The following is a 12,874-nucleotide window of genomic DNA, read 5'->3' as shown; positions in this document are numbered from 1 at the left end:
CGCCAGAGACCTCCACACGCTGCATTTCACACAGGTTCTCATTATGTCGCCGTTTAGGAGAAGACTCGTAAACTGCGCATTCACGCTCAACATCACTAAGGGATGAGCGGAGGTGTGTGCAGTGCTGTCCACCCGAGGTGTAATAATGGCCCTCCGTGGGCTTATTACGACCGTGGGTAGGAGGTACGTCTGAGACAGAGGAAAAATCCGTGCTGCCTAAACCCAAAAAGTTTAAAGGTAGACGGATTGAATAGTAAGCCCTGCTGTTTTATTAACCGATAAGTTAACAAACCCAGCCGGCTGAGGCAGCGAGCCATGCTGCCAAGTAACCAATAGGCTATTGGCAGCCGGCTTAACCGGGGAGCCTTGCTGCATATTATATATAGTCTCTTCACAGACGCCTGCACTTCACTGCCATGCCACAGTACTCATACTGTGAAAGGATTTTACAGCCTTTCTCATTAACAGTAAAATACCGGCAGCAGAGACGCCAGCAATACACTGAAATTATACAGTATTCATACTGTTGAACAATTTCAGTTTATTACTGTACACATTTAATAATTCACAGAAACATTCTGGTTATAGGGGGCTGCCAGTAGATTAGTGCCGAAATTCAGCTGAAAAATAACAGTAATTGCTTACAGTGTTAAACTGGACACCGAGGTGCGTTCACGCTCAACACCCCTAAGGGATGAGCGGCGCTGTGTGCAGTGCTGTCCTCACTGTAATAACGGCACTCGTGGGCTCATTACCGTGTGTAGGAGGTAGGTTTGGGACAGAGGAGAAAAACTGAGCTGCCTAAAAACCAATAGGTTTTAAAGACAGCCTATTTATGCAGCGAGCCATGCTGCCTATAACCGACAGGTTAGGGGCAGCCGGCTTACCCGGTGGGCCTTGCTGCTTATTATTATTCATCTGTCCATCGAACACACACGTCGCCATTCTGAGTAATACTCTGAGAGCGCGCGACATGCTCTGGATGTGCTGTGGTTGTCATGGTGACGAGCCACGTCAGAGCCCTCGCCGCCGTTGCCCGTGAAGCAACCCAAGAGGGGGCCGGACCGAAAAGCTGCGAGGGGCCCTCCACACGCTGCATCTCACACCAGCTCTCATCCTGTCTCTGTTTAGGAGAAGGCTCGTAAACTGGACATTGAGGCACGTTCACGCTCAAACCCGCTGAGGGAATGAGCGGAGGTGTGTGCAGTGCTATTCACACAGTGCGTAATAACAGCCCTGGGCTCATTACGGTGTGTAGTAGGCACATCTGGGACAGAGGAAAAAAACCGTGCTGCCTGCTAACCGACAGGTTAGGAGCATCAGGTTTAAACGTCAAGCCTTGCTGTCTAATAACCGCCCGGTTAAATACAGCTGGCTTGCGCCACGAGCCCTGCTGCCTGCTGACTGACAGGTTACAGCCGGCTCTTGCACCTCCACACGCTGTATTTCACAGCGGCTCTCATCATGTCGTCGTTTAGGAGAAGGCTCGTAAACCGGACATTGAGGCGCGTTCACGCTCAAACCCGCTTGAGGAATGAAAGGTGTGTGGAGGCATATCTGTGACATAGGAAACAAGTCCGTGCCGTCTAATCAACCGCCAGGTTTTAAAGACAGCCGGTTTGTGCCGCGAGCCCTGTTGCCTAATAACCGACAGGCTATGAGGCAACCGCTTATGTCATCCGGAGGAGAGCTCTCCTGAACCGGGGGAACGGGGAGATCTCCTTAGGCGGCTGCCTTTCCGATGATCTCCGGGAGTTCCTGGAGAATACCGCCTATACGGCAGAGCCGAGATGGCGGATAGTGTCAGCCCGGCAGCCGAACCCACAGGCTCGGCCGCCAGGCTGACACCGGGCCCCGCCCGGCAGCCGAACCCATAGGCTGACACCGGGCCCCGCCCGGCAGCCGAACCTATAGGCTCGGCTGCCGGGCTGACGCCGGGCTGACACCGGGCCCCGCCCGGCAGCCGAACGCACAGGCTCGGCTGCCGGGCTGACACCGGGCCCCGCCCTGTCTCCCCCGTCCGGAGGAGAGGGAGGATGGGGCCGGGGAAACCACATAGTGATCCGTGAAGGGAGGGGAAGGAGTCGCCTGACTGCTGCCCGCCACTCGGATCCAATAATCAAGGGCTTGGCCAATCATCCCTGGCTGCAGCCGCGAGAGCGTTCGCTCTCTGCTGTCTGTGGGCCAGAGGAAGACGGACACAATGAGTGCGCGACACCTGGGGATTGAGAGCCGCGTTTGCTTGCTCCAATCCCCGGCAGGACTCACCTGTATCGTCTGTGTAAAGCCGCTTCCTCCCTGGAGCGAGCCAGCCACAGCCGGTCGTAATTCATATGTCGGCTAACCCCGAGCCCCGCCCTCTCTCCCCTGTCCGGAGGAGAGGGAGAATGGGGCCAGGGGGAAATGTTTGCTTTCTAGTAAACAGCTCTGAAAAGAGCTTGTGCCTGTACAGTGCTTCTGCAACGGAGTGCTGAAGAAAAATGGGAGCAGTTGGACGGGCCATCTTCCTATTTATACGGAAGTGAGGCCGGAGGTGGGGCCCAGGTGGGCGTGGATTAAATCTGTCAGTGCTGCACACGTGCAGTCGGATTACCCAATAGCGATAGCCTTAGAGGGCGAAGCCTCATACGAAATAGAACTGGATGGCCTACCTGCCTGTCAACCTTCCATCTTTACATTACATTACATTGCATTTAGCTGACGCTTTTATCCAAAGCGACTTACAATAAGTGCGTTCGACCAACAAAATACAAACTTGAAGAAAACAGAATCATATAAGTACATCAGGCTTCATAGAGCAAAAACATTTCAAGTGCTATCTGTGCCATCTGTGCACCAATTTATCTCGCGCCCTCATTGGTCATGTGCACGTTTGTGTGTTGGAGGAGGGGCTCTGTGAGGAAGTGGCAGATTTTTTCCGGTTGTTAGGCCCAATCCAAAACCACTCCCTCGACCCTACCCCTCCGTGATGGAGTGAACTCCGTCTGTAGCCACACTCACAGCTCAACGAGGCTCCCTCCTGTCAGATGGAGGGAGTAAATACAGCAGCAAGCTTTGGGACGGCCTCCCCTCTCTCCGGCAGAAACAGGAAATGCCGTAACTGTATGTAACAACGGTTTCAAATCAGCATATCTTAGACAAAAAGTTTAAATTAATAACTCAAATAAAACTCCAAACATCTTTCATTGTGTTTCAAAGCTCTTTTAGTTTTAAACCTGATGTTTATAAGCTTCTTAGTTTTTGCAACGGTCTGTAAATATACACAACTTTATAATAAAATGCACACATTTACCTTTTTCTAGACTAAACACAGGTATGATCCTAAGTTAAAAACATATGAGGTTATCATGAGGTTGTTAACATTGCAATTTATCAGTGGATGTTTGCTGGAACTACTTGTAAACAGCGTGTTTCCTGACGGACACACACAGCGTGACTCCGGTCAGGTAGAGACCGGTCTCAAGTCAGCACCGCTGCAGACTCGCTGTTTGAGGGCTTGATAGCCCACTCCCCCTCCACACTCGTTGCTTTGGAACAGCCCTCAATATGGCGGACCCTCCGTGTGAACGCGCAAACGGAGGGGTAGGGTTTAGGGGTAGGGGGCGGTTTGGGAATGGGCCTTAGTTTCAAATTCTAGCGATCTCGAGATGGGGCCCTTCTCTCTTCTCTTATTTTTAATTTCCTCGCTCCTCGGTCTCGGTCTCACCGGAAGTTGATTTGTCTGCGCCATCTTGAGTAGCGTCCCAATGGTCTTATTTTTGCCGGAGGAGCGAGGAGCGATAATGGAGAGTTATGACATCTCCGTTCACTCCAATGGACCACTTTTTTACAGCAATGGCGGATCGTGGAGCCTCTCAATCGTTCCCCGGAAGTTAGCGCCAAGGCTAGCAGAGCAGTAGAGTTGCAGCATAATAGACCGTCCGTGACGGTTGCGGATATTATCAGTACATCTGATTCAAATGAACATGTGTATTAAAGGATGTCAGTGGATTATCCCTAAATTAATAGATTTAGGGAACGTTTACAGATAACAGATTAAGCTAGGATACCGAAGCAAGTTAGCAACAGACGTTGAACAGCCTTTTAATTGGAAATTCCGTTCTCTTAATGTCATTTCGTCCAACGTTGAATTAGAGAAGAGGGGCTTCTAAACGGGATTGTATGCGGGGGTGGAGGGAGTTAAATATTAGATAAATATAACTTTGGTGCGTGTAAGAGTGAGTGTTTTTAGCAGAGCCATATTGTGTCCTTGTGATTATGTTGATTATTACCTGTCTGTATAATGTTGCAGCTCAGCTGATTTTGGATTGATGGCAAAGGGAGAGGGACTTAAGTGAGTGTGAAAACACAAGGTAAGTTTAATACTACTGTTTTATATAAGTAAGCCTACTAAACATGTGTTCTATCACTGTATTATATAAGTAATCTTGTTAGTAACCTACTGTATGGCAGGTGGAGGGGCAGTGATGTTACAGGTGGAGGGGCAAAACTGCAAGACTGCAAACTCACAAGACAGAGAAATCAAAGTTTGTTCTCCAGAGAAGAGGTTGATTTCACTTCAATTTTATTATTTCATATTTTCTAAAGATGTGGAAATGGCAAAAAAAAAAACTTGAGAGCTGTAACAACATGAGTAGAGAGCCACCAAGGTTTTTCAAGTCCCTCTCTTACTCCATTTTGCCAACCCAAACTTCCAGGTACATGACGGGACACCTTGCTTGTTTTTGTTGTTTGCGCTCCTCTGGCTAGGTGCTGGCAGGTGGAGGGCAGTGATGTTGGCAGGTGGAGGGGCAGTGATGTTAGCTGGGTGCTGGCAGGTGGAAGAGCAATGTTTAGTCCAAATATTTCCATTGCAACGGCTAATGGAAATGATTGCAGCTGTGGATCTGTTTGGGGGTTGCTGGATGTGGTAGCTTGGCTGCTGTTGTTCCTTTTCACCTTTTTGGATTGGCTCTTGCTTCCAAAATGGCCATCTTTTAATTTTATTTTTTTTCTGTCATTTCTGATTTGTTTGGCCTAAATTCTCAGCCTCAGCCGTATGAATCTTTTTATGAGTTTTTGTTGTACTCCACAGCATGACGGAAGCCTGCTGGAGAGGGCCTGAGCTTCTTTCTCCAAGACACCCACTGCGTTGGGGAGCTGCATGAGGGAGGAACCAGTCTTGGTCCTAAATAGTTCCTCAATTTGGTGAATGAAGTCAAAGGCTTCTTGGGAGGGACGACAAAGAGCACCTGCCTTGAAGTCTTTCAAGTCCACTAACAAGCTGTTGTCACCAGAAGGACTCTCATCATGGTGCTCTGTTGCAATTTTGCATTTTTCACAGATGCTGGCAAACTTGATGATTTTGTGGACGATGTAGCCTGCAAGATGGAAGAGAATACATTTCTCAGTTTTTGTGAGGTCAGGTGCTGCTGCTCTGTTCGCCGCCATCAGCTGTTCCACTCTGACTGATGGAGTGATTTTTGGCTCCCCTGTGTCCAGAAAGTCTGCCAAAAAGCTACTGTGGTCTTCCTGGTATCTCCCAGAGCTGATGGTGGTGAGGAACTGCCCCACAGATATGATTCTCAGTGCATGATGGAATTCCACTGGAGTTGGGACAGGATTTGTAGACCTCACACAGCTGAATGTATTTTCAAGGCAGTCTTGTGTGAACCTTGACGTTAACACAAACCTGTGTCCTTGTGTAAGCATCTCCTCTTGTATGGCCACAATTGATGTTGTTGCCATTATCACCCCTGTTTGAACAGGCTTCCAACCTCCCTTTTGACCTATCTTTATCCCACGAAACAGATGGACGATGTTCTGGAGGAAGGTGATGGCCTTTTGGTACTCCTCCATCTTGAGCCTGCTCAGGGCTGTAATTGGATGGCGAGATGACATCAGATCAAACCAACGATCAACCTGCTCCAGGAACCACGCTGTCGTCAGGTATGACAGAGGGCGGTTTTCTTGCTGCACCATGTATTTCAGCCCAGCACTTGTAGCCTTACTGAACACATTTAGAGCAAGACCAACCTTCATCTTATCAAAGTGACTTGGCTCGATGGCTGCAGCTGAAAGATGGGGAGCTATTTTTAAGGCAATCCCTTCCTGAAAGGTCAATAAGTCCTTAATGGGGACCACAGAAACCTCGTTAGAGGGGAGGTTCTCTCTGTTAACAACATCCTCAGGAATTATGAAGACCTGCCCACGGACAAGGGCACTTTTTAATTTTTTTACCAGATGTGGGACCTCTGGCATGAAATAGAGCTGCCTGTCTGGTTTTGCTGGATGTGGCACCGATGTTTTATTTTGGTCCACCCCAAAGGATTTCCACATGGCTCGGTTAGGGCTACCCATGTCGGTGGTGACATCAAGCACATGTAGCCCTATGGATGCTGCCCTCTGTATTATATCAATAATGATTGGCCTGTACTCTGCTCCATTGGTAGAATTGCCAGTGTAATGATATGCCACTACTTGCTTCCACCGTGTTGTGTTTCCAGCCAACATAAACACACAAGCTGTCACGGATGAGTGAAGGAAGCAGGACCCAAATGCAGATAACTCTTGAGAAACCCTTTATTCCAAGGATACAGAACAGAACACTCTCCGGTGAACTCCGTCACCAACAAACAATGACCCAACACTGAACACAGACAGAGACAAGACTAAATACAAGAAGGGGTAATCATGACAACGAGAAACAGCCGGGCAGGGGAGGAGAAACACAAGGACAACAGGTGAACACAATCGGGTAATCAGGGAGGGAAACAGACAGAAAGCAGACAGGCAGGAAACGGGGGTGAACACTTAACACAATAAGACAGGAAACCCAAAGACAAGAAAAACACCAACACAGACAAAACTACAAACGTGACATAACATGTGCATTGTGACAGAACCCCCCCCTCAAGGGACGGATTCCAGACGTCCCTAAAAAAAAAAAAAAAAAAAAGTCCAAAACCCCAAGCAGGGTGGGCGGAGGGGGTCCGGAGGACGGGTCTTGGGCTGACAGCCCAGGAACACAGCGGAGGACCAGGAAGGGGTCTCGGGCGGACGGCCCGGGGGGCAAGGTACAGTCCAAAAAGGGGGATTCGGGCGGACTGCCCGGGGACAAGGCAGAGAACCAGGAAGGGGTCTCGGGCGGACGGCCCGGGGTCAAAACAGAGTCCAAGGTGGGGACCATGGAGGACCGAAGGCAGCGGCAGGAAGAGTCAGGGACCCGGGTCCGAGGGCGAAGGCAACGGCAGGAAGAGTCAGGGGGCCGGGCCCGAGGGCGAAGGCCGCAGCTCTCAGGGGGCCGGGCACGAGGGCGAAGACCGCGGCTCTCAGGGGGCCGGGCTCGAGGGCGAAGACCGCGGCTCTCAGGGGGCCGGGCACGAGGGCGAAGACCGCGGCTCTCAGGGGGCCGGGCACGAGGGCGAAGACCGCGGCTCTCAGGGGGCCGGGCTCGAGGGCGAAGACCGCGGCTCTCAGGGGGCCGGGCTCGAGGGCGAAGACCGCGGCTCTCAGGGGGCCGGGCTCGAGGGCGAAGACCGCGGCTCTCAGGGGGCCGGGCTCGAGCCGGTGTCGACCGGACAGGATCAGGAGGCCGGGCAGGAAAGCGCTGATGGGCCCGTTCCGGAGATCGGGCAGGACCCGGTGTCGGCCGGACAGAAACCGGAGCCGGTCGGACAGGCTTCGGCAGGATCCCCCATGGAAAAGGACCAGGAGTTGGCAGGAACCCCGGCGAGACCGGTGATGGACATGGGGCTGGCAGGGGCCCCGGTAGCACCTCCAACGGCACGGGATATAGGGTTGGCAGGACCCCCGGCAGAAGAGTCTTCTGCGGGACCTCCCACGGGACAGGAGAAAATATTGGCAGGACCCCCGGCAGGGGAGTAGACGGCGGGACCTCCAACGACACAGGACACAGGGTTGGCAGGACCCCCGGCAGGGGAGTAGACGGCGGGACCTCCAACGGCACAGGACACAGGGCTGGCAGGACCCCCGGCAGGGGAGTATTCTGCGGGACCTCCAACGGCACAGGACACAGGGTTGGCAGGACCCCCGGCAGGGGAGTAGACGGCGGGACCTCCAACGGCACAGGACACAGAGCTGGCAGGACCCCCGGCAGGGGAGTAGACGGCGGGACCTCCAACGACACAGGACACAGGGTTGGCAGGACCCCCGGCAGGGGAGTAGACGGCGGGACCTCCAACGGCACAGGACACAGGGCTGGCAGGACCCCCGGCAGGGGAGTAGACGGCGGGACCTCCAACGGGACAGGAGAAAGGGTTGGCAGGACCCCCGGCAGAAGAGTATTCTGCAGGACCTCCAACGGGACAGGAGAAAGGGTTGGCAGGACCCCCGGCAGGGGAGTAGACGGCGGGACCTCCAACGACACAGGACACAGGATTGGCAGGACCCCCGGCAGGGGAGTAGACGGCGGGACCTCCAACGGCACAGGACACAGGGTTGGCAGGACCCCCGGCAGGGGAGTAGACGGCGGAACCTCCAACGGCACAGGACACAGGGTTGGCAGGACCCCCGGCAGGGGAGTAGACGGCGGGACCTCCAACGGCACAGGACACAGAGCTGGCAGGACCCCCGGCAGGGGAGCAGACGGCGGGACCTCCAACGACACAGGACACAGGGTTGGCAGGACCCCCGGCAGGGGAGTAGACGGCGGGACCTCCAACGACACTTGCGTAGGGGCTTGAATAGGGAATGGAGAGGGAACTCGAGCGGAGACTTGAGAGGGGGCTCGAGAGGAGACTGGAGTGGGGACTCCAGAGGGGACTAGAGAAGGGAACACGAGAGGGGATTTGAGAGGGGAACTAGAGAGGGGACTCGAGGAGGGACCAGAGGAGGGAACTCGAGAGGGAACTCGAGAGGGGACTCGAGGGGGAACTGGAGAGGGGACTCGAGATGGAAACAGAGAGGGAACTTGAGAAGGGACTACAGAGGGGACTAGAGGAGTAACTAGGGAAGGGAACTCGAGAGGGGAACTAGAGAGGGGACTCGAGGAGGGACTAGAGGGCCTAAAGGAGGGCCTAAAGGAGGGACTAAAGGAGGGAACTCGAGGGGGGACTCAAGGGGGAACTGGAGAGGGAACTTGAGCTGGAAACAGAGAGGGGACTCGAACAGAGACTAAAGAGGGGACTAGAGGAGAGACTAGAGGAGGGACTAGATGAGTACTCGAGGAGGGACTAAAGGAGGGAACTCGAGAGGGAACTGGAGATGGAAACAGAGAGGGGACTCGAGAAGGGACTACAGAGGGGACTAGAGGAGAACTAGAGGAGGGCCTAAAGGAGGGACTAAAGGAGGGAACTCGAGAGGGGACTCGAGGGGGAACTGGAGAGGGAACTTGAGATGGAAACAGAGAGGGGACTCGAACAGAGACTAAAGAGGGGACTAGAGGAGGGACTAGATGAGTAACTAGAGAAGGGAACTCGAGAGGGAAACTAGAGAGGGGACTCGAGGAGGGACTAAAGGAGGGAACTCGAGAGGGAACTGGAGATGGAAACAGAGAGGGGACTCGAACAGAGACTAAAGAGGGGACTAGAGGAGGGACTAGAGAAGGGAACTCGAGAGGGAAACCAAAGAGGGGACTCGAGGAGTAACCAGAGGAGGGAACCCGAGATGGGACTGTGGCAGCTGGGACCAGCTCTGGGTCTGGAACCAAGGCAGCTGGGGTCGGAACCATGGCTGCTGGGGCCAGAACTGGGGCTGAAACCATGGCTGCAGGGACCGGAATTGAAGCCAGAATCCTGTCTATAAGCTCCAGCTTCGACGCCAGAAACACAGCCGTATAGGGCGCTCCCGGAGCCGGGACCATAGCCGCTGGGGCCGGCCTCGGAGCCGGACACATGGCTGCGGGAGCCTGCACTGGGGCAGGAACCATGGCTGCCGGGACCGGGACTGGAACCATGGCTGCTGGAGCCCGTACTGGGACTGGGACCATGGCTGCTGGGGCCCGTACTGGGACTGGAACCATGGCTGCTGGGGCCCGTACTGGGACTGGAACCATGGCTGCTGGGGCCCGTACTGGGACTGGAACCATGGCTGCTGGGGCCCGTACTGGGACTTGGACCATGGCTGCTGGGGCCCGTACTGGGACTGGGACCATGGCTGCTGGGGCCCGTACTGGGACTGGAACCATGGCTGCTGGGGTCCGTACTGGGACTGGAACCATGGCTGCTGGGGCCTGTACTGAGGCTGGAACCATGGCTGCTGGCGCCTGTACTGGGACCATGGCTGCTGGGGCCCGGGCTCCCTGTCTGGTCTTGCGACGACTCCTCTTAGCAGCCGCCTGAATGCTCCGTGGGCCTCCATAAGCCTGACGAGTTCCAGCATAAGACTCATGAATAGGAGCAGGAACTGGGGAAGAAGCAGAGGTTGACTCCAGACGGAACACTCCGAGACGTCTGTAGTCAGCAGGCTGGAACTCACACCTCCAGAGGAAGTCCAACATCCAGTCAGGTAAGAATTCCACCAAGTCGGGCTTCTCCATCGCCAACCGGTGCGCCTCTACCAGGGCGGCCTCCTTCAGCCGAACACTGGACGCTTCCTTCCACCAATTGTGGCAACATTCCAAAGGGAAAGAAAACTGTTGCAGCTCCACCTCAAAAGGGTCATCTGCTGGGTCCATTTCTGGTTGGGTCATTCTGTCACGGATGAGTGAAGGAAGCAGGACCCAAATGCAGATAACTCTTGAGAAACCCTTTATTCCAAGGATACAGAACAGAACACTCTCCGGTGACCTCCGTCACCAACAAACAATGACCCAACACTGAACACAGACAGAGACAAGACTAAATACAAGAAGGGGTAATCATGACAACGAGAAACAGCCGGGCAGGGGAGGAGAAACACAAGGACAACAGGTGAACACAATCGGGTAATCAGGGAGGGAAACAGACAGAAAGCAGACAGGCAGGAAACGGGGGTGAACACTTAACACAATAAGACAGGAAACCCAAAGACAAGAAAAACACCAACACAGACAAAACTACAAACGTGACATAACATGTGCATTGTGACACAAGCATGTGTTGCCACCCCTGTGTGACCTGGTAAAGTCACATCACCGTACAGTTTTCCTGTAATCATGTCTAACTCCACACTTGGTGTGATTGCCATTTCATCCAAGGTCAACACACACTCCCCTTCAAGGTCTGTCAATCTATATGCCTTCAATTTTAGGAAATCAAAGACCTCTGTCAACACACCAGGCTCAAACTTAACACATTGCATCCTTCTTTGCAGTGTTCTTATTCCTGGAAGGGGAATCTGCAATTCCTGCAGAGTTTTGTAACCCGTTGGTCCGCTCGCAAAGCGAATTTTTAAAGCCTTCTTAATTGTCTCACTGCTCCATTTCATCCCCTTTGTGGTGAGTCTGCCTAATGCCTTCAGTTGGTCTTTTGAAAACGTTTTCTTATATTTCTTGTCCCTAATTTTCATTGTTTTCTTGAGAACTGCATTTTCCTTCCTGATTTTTCTTAGTGCAGCCTTTGCTTTTTTGGTGATTCCTTCTTGGCTCTTTAATTTTCTCTTTAATTGTTGTAATATATCTGTTTGACTGGCTGCTGGTTCCCTCGTATGCTGACTGGCTGCTGGTTCCCTCGTATGCTGACTGGCTGCTGGCTGAGTGGGTGGTGTCCGCCCTCCCTGTCTCTCCTCACTAGCCATGTCCTCTCTTTCTTCACCCTCACTTTCCTTTCTCTCAGTCTCCTCATCCCTTCTTCCCTCAATCTTTGAGACTAATGTAAGTAGAAGACATGGCACTGTAAATATTCGAACATTTTAAATATTATACCACTTAAAAATAACAAATATTACTTTTGTTACTAAGAGTTCATACTTATTATACCTCACCTTTCACACTATAGCTGTGATCATGAGCTATGGGCTTTGTAGATACAGGTCCCGGGGTGAATCGTGGTGCTGGGGCCCTTCTCTTTTTGACCACAGGGCGATGCACGAAGATGGTGGGTATAGCCTCTGCTCTCAGCCTAGTCTTGCCCTTTTTTGTCTTGACAAACTGGTCTGCATCAAAATGTGCCTGCGGAGTGACTTGAGGTTACTTCACACACAGAACAACTGTGTCTGAATCGTGTCATACATATTCCATAGTGGTTGAATACACAGTATTAGGAAACACTTTATACTTACTGGACATGTTATACTCATTACATACTGTATATAAAATATGACCAAGAATGTGAGACAACTTTATAGAAATTCATATCACATCTGTTACTGATGCCATTTGTCATACTTTGTTAAACTCACAAATAATAAAGTTCCATAACTTCAGTTGGGAACAAAGACCACACCTTATCTCCCCAAGGCAATTTCCCATCCAATAGGTGTGCTATATAGGTGTGTATAAACCTTTCTCCTGTCTGTTACTCCCTCTTTCAGCACAAGAACCAGAGGGGGATTCAATGGAGCCTGAATACCTGCACTGAGACCCTCACCCTGCACCCTGAGTCTCAACTCTGTGTTTTTCAAGCCTTTCCCTGTTTTTTTGTATTAAACAAAACATTAAGCTTTCCCAATGGTGTGGTTTTCGTTTTGTGAAAAAGTGCAAATGCAGTGTTTGTATATAATTACCTCACATATTTTTTTGCTGTTGGTCGTGAAATTGCTCCTGCTGATTTGAGCCAGCCATTTTTTCCTCCGCTCTGTGTCAGTGGGGAAGCCGTACATTCGTACTCCTTTCTCGGAGCGATTTGAGCATCCCCAGGCAGCACAGCAAACCATGGTGGCGACTAGGAGGCAGCACAGCAAACCAGGACAACACGGAGGAAAAGGCACAGACAAACTGCATGATATGCTATTCAATGTTTATTGAATTCCATGTATTTGCAATGGATGTTCCTAAAACAACACATTTAACATCATC

At 52.1% G+C, this 12,874-nt stretch overlaps 1 long non-coding RNA gene across 1 annotated transcript; it reads left to right on the top strand.

Moving 5' to 3' along the window:
* Positions 1-5,546: 5,546 nt before the first annotated feature.
* On the top strand, positions 5,547-12,522 carry LOC117467115 (uncharacterized). The gene is made up of 3 exons (XR_004554338.2): positions 5,547-5,683; positions 5,791-5,928; positions 12,391-12,522. It is a non-coding gene; the product is annotated as an uncharacterized lncRNA (long non-coding RNA).
* Positions 12,523-12,874: the final 352 nt, after the last annotated feature.

Source organism: Pseudochaenichthys georgianus, chromosome 21 (assembly GCF_902827115.2).
Source record: "Pseudochaenichthys georgianus chromosome 21, fPseGeo1.2, whole genome shotgun sequence".
NCBI classification, from domain to species: Eukaryota; Metazoa; Chordata; class Actinopteri; order Perciformes; family Channichthyidae; genus Pseudochaenichthys; species Pseudochaenichthys georgianus.
Note: the sequence above shows the minus strand (reverse complement) of the source record. Positions and strands in the feature narration are given on the sequence as shown.